This window comes from Chiloscyllium punctatum, chromosome 32 (assembly GCF_047496795.1).
Source record: "Chiloscyllium punctatum isolate Juve2018m chromosome 32, sChiPun1.3, whole genome shotgun sequence".
Classification (NCBI taxonomy): Eukaryota; Metazoa; Chordata; class Chondrichthyes; order Orectolobiformes; family Hemiscylliidae; genus Chiloscyllium; species Chiloscyllium punctatum.
The window spans coordinates 8,667,159-8,676,991 of record NC_092770.1 but is presented as its reverse complement, the minus strand read 5'-3'; positions in this window follow the sequence as shown (position 1 = coordinate 8,676,991).

The following is a 9,833-nucleotide window of genomic DNA, read 5'->3' as shown; positions in this document are numbered from 1 at the left end:
ACATGAGAACATATTTGATTACAGAAGTCTTCCTCGTGCACGCCAGTTCATTTTTAACACCAGTGTCTCCAGTCCCAAATAAAACAACATGACCTCAATCCAATATGAAAAAAACAGACTTTGTCATCCACAGGTCAGCTGGTTACATCCCATTCCTCCTTAAAAAGATATGGGAGAGCAGAGTTCCCGAGCTCTGGCAACTTCAAGCAAGTCTGGCTTTCATATACAGGATTCTAATCACATATCATCTGTACATTCAGTGAGTAGAAGGTATTTTATTCCTGAAGCTTGCTGTCAATATTATCTTATATATACAACACTTTGGGACTGACTGTAGTCTGCCTAAAGTCTTCACAATGCTGTCTGGCCACCATATAAAACATATTGAATTCACCTGCTGTCTGAAAGCTCTTTTCAGTGATTTGAAGAGTGCATACCTGGATGGTAGAGAGAGTGATATGTCACAGGTCCTATTTGATTAGATGAAACTATCTAGTGTTATAAAAGTTAAGTGGAGTGGTAACTTAATTTTCCACCAGACAGAGCAGGCAGCAGCATGCTAGTTAGAATTTAATGTGTCCGGAATTAACTTACTTGTAGTAAATCATTGCTGTTGCTAGGACATTGGTTAGGCCACTTTTGGAATTCTGTATGTGATTCTGACCCCTCTGCTATAGGAAAGATGTTGTGAAACTTGAAAGGGTTCAGAAAAGATTTACAAGGATGTTGCCAGGGTTAGAGTATTTGAGCTACAGGGAGAGGCTGAACAGGTTGGGGCTGTTTTCCTTGGAACATCGGCGGCTGAGGGTTGACTTTATAGAGGTTTATAAAATCATGAGGGGCATGGATAGGAGAAATAGACAAAGTCTTTTCCCTGGGGTGGGGTAGCCCAAAATGAGAGGTCATAGGTTTAAGGTAAGAGGGGAAAGATTTAAGGGACCTAAGGGGCAACTTTTTCATGCAGAGGGTGGTGCGTGTCTGGAATGAGCGGCCAGAGGAAGTGGTGGAGGCTGGTACAATTGCAACATTTAAAAGGCACCTGGATGGGTATATGAATAGGAAGGGTTTAGAGGGATATGAATCAAGTGCTGGAAACTGGAACTAGACTAGATTAGGATATCTGGTCAGCATGGATGAGTTGGACTGAAGGGTCTGTTTCAGTGCTGTATATCTCTATGACTCTACCCTCAGTTCCTTCATAGTTAATGAATACAATGGTTTTTTAGAATTATTTCCACTTTACTACCAAAGCAGTCAAAGATCAAATCTAATTTTTGAAGAAAAATCCATGTTCCTTACCAGTAATTGATTTACTATGTAGCTATCTGCAGATGTTCTTATAACTCAAAGCATGTATCATTTTGCAATCATCTGATGTTTCATATATTAAGACTATACTCACATCTGCCTAACCTTGGAAACCACTTGAAAGTCCAAATCTTTCTATTTATTGCAATGTTTTTATCATAGAGCATTTATGCCAGTATGAGATGATGCCAGTGGGATGTACATTTCTTACACTTCATTTTGATTTGCCCTGAATGCAATGCGAGCACTCATCGTGCATTAGGGACATATAATATATTTTAATAAAGAGCTAATAACACTGGCATAGGCAGCCAGAAAGGCCTAGATCTGAATGAATTGGCACAGCAGCCATAACAGGATGGAAACCTACACAAGCTGGAGGCTCAGTGAGTACAAATTCAATTCTCATGCCAAATAAGTGTTGATAATATCAAACAAATTTGAGGCCAAGATGTTTCTCAACATACTTGCAGTTTCCTGTTGATTATCACCATGATTTTGTGATGCTTTGATGTCATCAACATAAATTATGCCTTGGGGGATGGTTTGTTACAGGCTTTCGGGAAGTGAGCATTTAAAGGGGAGCTATTTTTGAGTAAGAATTTCAGAAGGAACAACTCATTTTCGCATTAGTGCCACTGTTATTCCGTTTAAAAAAACATACTTCTGGGTAGAAATATGCCTTCAGGGAGTATCAAAAGAAGAAAGCTTTGAAACGTCCGGATTTATTGGGGAGGCAGTGACAGACATATACCCCCTCCTAGCACCGGACTTCTAATCAATCTTAACCAGCAGATTGGCATTGTCACTTGTTAAGATCACAATACAACTCCCAACCTTGGATGTTTCAGGGTCATTATAACCTGACAAAAAGCCATTAGCAACATTAGGCAATTTGCTTTTCACAGATATATTGATTAGAAATTTGATCTTCTAATTGCTAGGAGAAACAACTCTCAGTTTCCCAATGATGGCTAGGAGCAGAATATTTACAAGCAAAAAATAGAGAAGAATGCGACTTACAGTCCAGAATACAACAAAAAAAATTTGAAAGCGTTTCGGTGTGACAAATGCAGAGAGAGCAGTCAGAGGACACCAAGATAGAAAGCCCAGTAAGAATGAATAAATCTGACAGAATAAGTCAGTTAAAAATTTGGAAAAAGCATGAGAACCTTGACATGAAACCATGCAATCAAATATTCTCTCTGCTTAAGAGCTGTAGATTAAAGAGAAGCTAGTTCAGACCCGGGTCAAAGACAGTCCATCCCAAATCTTCCAGAACATCAAAGATGGGACATTGAAGGGTGTGTGTTGGGACCCTGAAGAAGTCCTGGCATTAGATATATGGAGGTATATATACGTAGGTAATGTGTGAGAAGTTTAAACAAGCTGATTCCTTACCACCTGGAACCCTCCAGAAGGTCCCTGACCTTAAGCTCAAGGTGGAGATTTGGGCAAGATAAGCAGGACTTAACTGCATGTTATCCAGGAAATAGTTTTCTGTTTAATATTTGTTCTAATGATGGTGTAACGTAAATCAGTATTACAACTGCCCCCTTCTCCCAACCCATCACCTCCAGAGCCAGCCAAGCATGATAACATCCGCACTTGCATCCCTCTACCATCACCTGACTATTCCTGTGAATACCCGACCACCCGACTGCCTCCTTCAAACAGACCCAACAATGTTCTTCGGCTAGCTACCCCCCAACTAGCCCCATATCACATGACTATTCCCTGAGCTCCAACCATCCCCTGACTAGATCCAACTACTCTGCAAGCACCATCCACAACCCAACTAACCTCCGACTCCTGTACAAGCCTCTGACCAGACCAGACAACCCCAATCCCCAAGTCATCTGCTTGCTTCTAACCATGTGACCACCCTGCATAAAGACCTAATTACTCTCTGAAATCTTGTCCAACCCAACTAACCAATACCACCTAACCTCCTCCTAACCAGCTGACCAACTGAATATCCTCCCAAATAGTAATACTTTTCCCAATAATGGATCCTTACAGGTGAAAACACCATGAAGTTGAACTGTTTATGGTAAGACTCTGAGAATTTGATGTAATCACATTTCTGACATAAAAGGTGCAGACTGGTCATTTATTCAGACTGGTCTTGTCACCCATGGATTTCACCAAGCAATGTTTGAGCCAGTAACAACACTAAATCAAAACCAATGCTAATATAAAAATAGGAAGTGCTGCAAAATCTCAGTATGTCAGGCAACAGCTGTGGAGACAGAAAGATTGTTCACATTTTGAGACCAATGATTCCTCTTTGAAACTATAGAAGGTGGAAAAGCTTTGGTGTTAATGCTGTTGAAAAGAGAAGAGGGGCAAGTGGAGCAGAAGGGCAGGCAGGAAAAACTTTAATATTTTAGATTTAATATAATTATTTTCATCTAATTTATAGGCAGCTGTACTATAATATTGCTCTGAAACCATCTTGCTCTGTAAATGTCACATGTTATTTTTAAGACAGTGAATTTCACTACTTCTGAAGAGTAAACCTGATCTAAATTTAACCCCCAAACACCAGACTAACACTCCCCAACCACCCAACTACCTACCAAACTTGCCTACTTTTGCCCACTTTCCCAATCCACCAACACTTCCTCATTCATCCACTAATCCACACTCATTCATTATCCATCTTGGATCTCGATAAAGCTACCTGACTGCATCAACTACTGATGTAAAAAGGGACATGCTCTCTGCTTTCCCCAACTCTCCTACACTCGCTGTACTTAACTCAGAATATTTGCTCTGATTATTTCTTATTCAGCTGTGATCAAAAGATCTGGGAAGAAGTAGGCTGTATCAGCAGGTTTGAAAAGTCTTTGCAGTAATGCTGCTGATCAGAAGATGCTTTCTCATTTCACCATAACTGGATCAAAAATGGCCAGTTCTCCAGGAGCTTCCTGAACATACTGCTATAGTATGCATTCCAGGAATTTCTCCTCCACAGCATTTGTGATAACTAGATAAATCCAGTCAATATGTAGATCAGAATTCCCTGTGATTACTGTATTACATTGCCTCCATACACTTGTGATTACATGTTTAATACATTGTCCACCACACTTCAGTGGCTCTTGCTGTTCTTAGCTTCACAAAAACCCATTCTACATCCCAATCTTCTGATCTAAGATAATTTCCCACTTGTGTACTCCCATTTGTTTTGTCAAAAATTCTACCTAGCTCCTTCCCCATTTGGACTATTCTTCCTAAATGCTAAATATTACTTCTCAACTTTGGTCATCTTGTTGGCAGTTGGCTCCTGACTCTTCCATTCGTGCTGTCAGTTCGTCTACCTTGTTGTGAATGCTAAATACATTCAGTTGGAGAGGTTTTAATTCTACCTTTAACAAGTTTCTGTACTTTGACCTTATTTGATGCGGCCCTTATTTCTGCTTTTCAAACAACTAGTGACAACAGCACCAGTACTGAAGTGCCATTATATCAAGGATAAAGTGTGATTGCAGTGAGGCAGGACTTGGAGAAACTGCTATCCAACAAGGACAAGTTAGATTTGCATCCAGGTCATTATGGAACAATGCTAATATCAGAACGTGAAAGAGTGCTTGGCTATTGTCATTGCTTATGAGCATTTCAATCAGTACCTGTTTGGGAGAGACAGTGTAACAGTAGAGTTAGACCACACACCACTTCAAAGCATCTTCTACAAAACCACTCTTTCAGTTCTGAAGGATATGCACTGCAGGTTACTCTGTAGAGATATCATTTGAACAAGACAAACAAGCAAGCGAAACAGAGATAAGTTGCCCATATGCTATTGAGTACAGCAGTCACTATGAAAAAATAAAGATACAAAGATAGTATGAAATTTTCCAGATTCAACAAAAAAAACAGCTTGACCTGCTCTGGAAGTCATCAACACAACATTGAATCTAAAAGACAAGTGCCCTGCTCAAATCGAGCAAGCTAAACAACAAAGGCAGCAAGAAGTAGATATGAAAGGATTCTCTGAAAGGACCGAAAAATACCTGTTGCCATAAGACAGTATTGAATGTACAGTAATGAAGTGATAGCCAGTGGTGGTATCTTGTACAAAGTAGGTAGTGTCATGAATCCATCAGGAGATGAGAAAAGAGGTGCTGAAGTCCATTCATACAAGCTATTAAGGAATTGTGATTCCTGATTCAGGGCTTATGCCTGAAATGTCAACTCTCCTGCTTCTCAGATGCTGCCTGACCTGCTGTGTTTTTCCAGTGGCACACTTTTCAACTCTATTAAGGAATTGTGTCCAGCCTGAGGAAGGCAAAAGAAGGGGGTCTGCTGGCCAAACATGAGCAATGTGATTAAGGGCCACATATCCCTCAGTTTATGAATGAAGAATTCAGCCACGTCAAAATTGATTGGGAAATTTAAACCGTGCATCACCTTTATACTATCAGTCAAATGGAAAAACTGATGTGGGAGCCAAAATACCGAAAAGGATCATAAAGAGACTGAACAACGCCAACATAGACTTATTCAAGGCAATTCCTGAGTGGAAGAATAGATATACTGCAGGAATGGCAAGTAGACTGGTTCGAAGACTACTGTTACATTATATCCAAACCAGTCTTCCAACAATGAAACAATTATTGAAGCCAGGAGGAATATCAAGGCAAAATCAAGGTGAAATGACAGATAGTCAAATTTCACTTTGATAAACTGTCATGTCGTTGCCAGGGCTGAATATTGGACAGCCAGGGAGCAAATTTTTAAATCTCAAGAAAAATTAGCCAAGGTGGCAAATTGGGAAGTATGAAGAATAGTTGTTAGTTCAGTCACACAGTGAGCGTGAGCAATGGGATTTCTTATCACAACCATGAACATCCACACACAACCAACAAAGTGTGTATTTGCTGCAGGCAGTGGATTAGGAAGATATGATCTCACCGTCTGCACAGAGAACAGAATGACTATTAGTTCCATAGGTCCACCGTTCTCCAGTAATGAAATTCTCAGTACCAATACTTAGCACCTCAATCTTACTCATAACAGGAATTATACGCCATCAGAATAAGTAGGTAGCAGAGGGATATCCGATAAAAACATACACATGTACTATTAGGAGGCTTGCAGAACTTGAAGACTATGTATACAATGTATGTGCATTTCCCAATCAATTTTGACATGGCTGAATTCCCCCAGTTAATGAACTGGGGGATATTTTCACTCATCACCATGTCTGGATATTATGACAAACGAAGTATGATTTCAGACACCCTACAGTCTCCTGGGTAGTTATTGAAGTCAATTGGTCTTAATCAAAATAATCAGAATAATATTTGACAGTTTTCTTCTGGTGCAGTGGGAGTGTCACTAACTCTGAGCCAGAGGCCCAGGTTCAAGTCCTGCCTGCTCCTAAGGAGTGTAATAACAACTCTGAACAGGGTGATTATAAAATATCTAATTGTTGTCAGTGGCAAGATAATCAATTCGTGAAGAGTGATAAGGCCTGTGCCAAGCTTTATCCATGGTCTGTCTGGGATGTTAGGTGTCATTAGCAGTTGCTTGACATTCATTGCAAACATTTCATTGGCTAATATGGCTCTTAATTACATTGCTCATGTTTGGTCACCAGACTGACAGGTGTTAACACACTGCTCTGAAAATGAAGAATGTTTTGATTGTGACTATGCATATTAGATATCTTGAGTAACTTGTAACTGAAACAACGCTGTGTGCAAATTATTTTACGAAAAGACGGGTGCCCAACTGTATTCAAATACACTGGCGGGCTTGCTGTAGTTGTATGACCTCAGCTGTGCCCAACTCTATATGCACTCTCTGGGGGTCAGGAGGTTGGTGGGTTGTCCTCGGTGGAATGAACTGACGGCAAATATATGATTTCTGCGCATGGTTTTCTCTCAAGTAAACTGCTTGTGTCATAGCACCACCTGCAGGACCAAAATGCCTGTATGCGCTTAACTAAACTTTTATTTCACTGAAGTTCTTCATAGTTCTCTCCATGTTTTCTCTCTCTCTTCTTGATTGTGACTTATCCCTTGGTACACCTTTATAAGTATTTCCGTTTCATCAGTCTTTACCAACATAACCACCCATTCATACAAAAAGATGCAGGTTTTTTTTGTGGGTCTTAACAGTTAATGTTAGCACGTCGACTGAAAGCCTTTAAAGTTGAACTCAATGTTGTTGTAACTTGTTTTCCATACAGTGGAGGTAGGTACAGTTATGGGAACAAAACTGTAGATTTGCATTTATTTTCAGAAGGAGACATTTATTCCAATGTAGCACTTTTTTATTTCCTTCTCGCTACCCCTCACTTTCTCAATCTCTGTACTTAAAACTTGTTACACCCTAACTTTTCCCAGTTCCAAAAAGAGGCAAACAACCTGAAATTTTAACCCCCTTTTTCCGTCTCTCTGTAGATGTTGCCTAGATCTGCTGAGTAATTCCCCCATTCTCTATTTCTGAGTCAGATTTCCAGCATCAGCAGTAGTTTGTTGATGAATACAACCCTTAATGAATCACTGAAAATCATGCGTTTCCCACACTATGCAAACATTAAGGACGGAATTTTACCAGAAATCATCCAAGGGTCAATTTTGGCAAGTTTCATGATGGGATTCTTCCTGTGACTTCACACACTATTATTCAAAACCTGACCTAATACTAATTCACCACACCTCTGTGGTGCCCCGCTCATCCTATCTTCCCCCTCCTACAGACAGAGTATTCAATATTGCCAGGATGCTGGAGCCATTATCAAAGCCCAGCCATGCATTAGGTTAGGTGGTGTCAGTTATGAGCTATACTTCACTGTGTACGTAGGGGGAGGGAAACAAAAAACAATCAGCTATGGACACATAGCTGACATTTCATCGCAAATACAAATGCACATTCACAAGTATATTACTATTTAAGGAACAATCTACACAGGTTACCCACCCTTAGTAAGTTCCCATTTTAGGAGTCTGTTGAGGACTCCTGGGGCACAATTGTGGTGTCCCTAACTCGAGACTCAGGTTAAAATCCCCCTATGGGCGGCACAGTGGCATATGGGCGGCACGGTGGCACAGTGGTTAGCACTGTTGTCTTACAGTGCCAGAGACCCGGGTTCAATTCCCGCCTCAGGCAACTGACTGTGTGGAGTTTGCACATTCTCCCCGTGTCTCCCCTCCGGGTGCTCCGGTTTCCTCCCACAGTCCAAAAATGTGCAGGTTAGGTGGATTGGCCAGGCTAAATTGCCCGCAGTGTTAGGTGAAGGGGTAAAAATGTAGGGGAATGGGCTTGGGTGGGTGGCGGGTCGGTGTGAACTTTTTGGGCCGAAGGGCCTGTTTCCACACTGTAAGTAACCTAATCTGATCCAGAATGCTCATAAACTCTGTGAACAGGTGGTTTAGAAGATACCAAGGAGCCTGTTGAAAGCAGTGTTACACTTTCCCTAATGCAGCTAAACATTTTCTTCATTGCTCAATCTGGAACCATCACATAACCTGTACAGGAAATACTTCACCTGATCTATGTGTGATCTCTGCACCTAGCTGACATCTACTGGAACCAGATTAATGAAGTCCTGCTTGGCCTGTTGCACCCCCAACTCTGCAACACTCCATCAAGCAGTAGGTTCCTTCTGATCAATGTCCTCATCTTCTTCCTTGGAAGAATGCTACTATTCTCCCAGCTCTTCAGTGTACACATGATATATCTTTCCCTGCTGCAGTAGTGCAGAGCACAGCATGCTATATGCCACAACCATGCCTGGGGTGTATAGCAAGATCCTGACAGACCAATCCAGGCAGTGGAACTTCAAATTCAGCAGGTCTAGCATGGCCCTGAGCTGCATTGTATCTACCTTCCACAGCTGGTTCCAGAATGCAGTCATCAGCCATGCTTGCAGCATAGCCCTTGCCTCCCAGTTCCCATGCTTGTAAGACAAGCTGCCCTTGAAATGAGGCAGGAACATGGGAGCTTTTATCATGTTAGCTCCCAGGTACCTAATGCAGATTTCTAAGATATGCTACCTGATCATGAAGCTGTGTTAGCTTGTGCATTGTCTATAGAACCCTGCACTTGCCAGAAGCTAGCTATGTTGACAAATCCTACTGCCTGAGCAGCAGAACTGACATGGACATGGGGGACAGGAGATGAAGAGGTGTGATCTGACACAAATTGGAGCAAATTTTACAGCCTTAATAAATTTGTGGGTGAAGGACTTGAGATCCTAAATGAGTCTGCGTAATTGTAGCTAGAAGCAGTGGAGGTAGGTACAGTTATAATGTTTAAAAGACATTTAGATATAAATGAATAAGAAATGTTGGAGGGTATGAGTCAAGCACAGGCAGGTTGAACTAGTTTAGTTTGGGATTATGGTTGGCATGGACTAGTTGGACTGAAGGGCCTCTTTCCGTGCTGTATGACTCTATAAGTCCCCAGCCAGCTGCATAAAAATTCAATGTAGCTATCACCTTGAGAGTCACCAGGATAGAGTGGCCACCCACTCTTTCAGGTCAAAAGTCCCACTCCAGCAGTTGGCA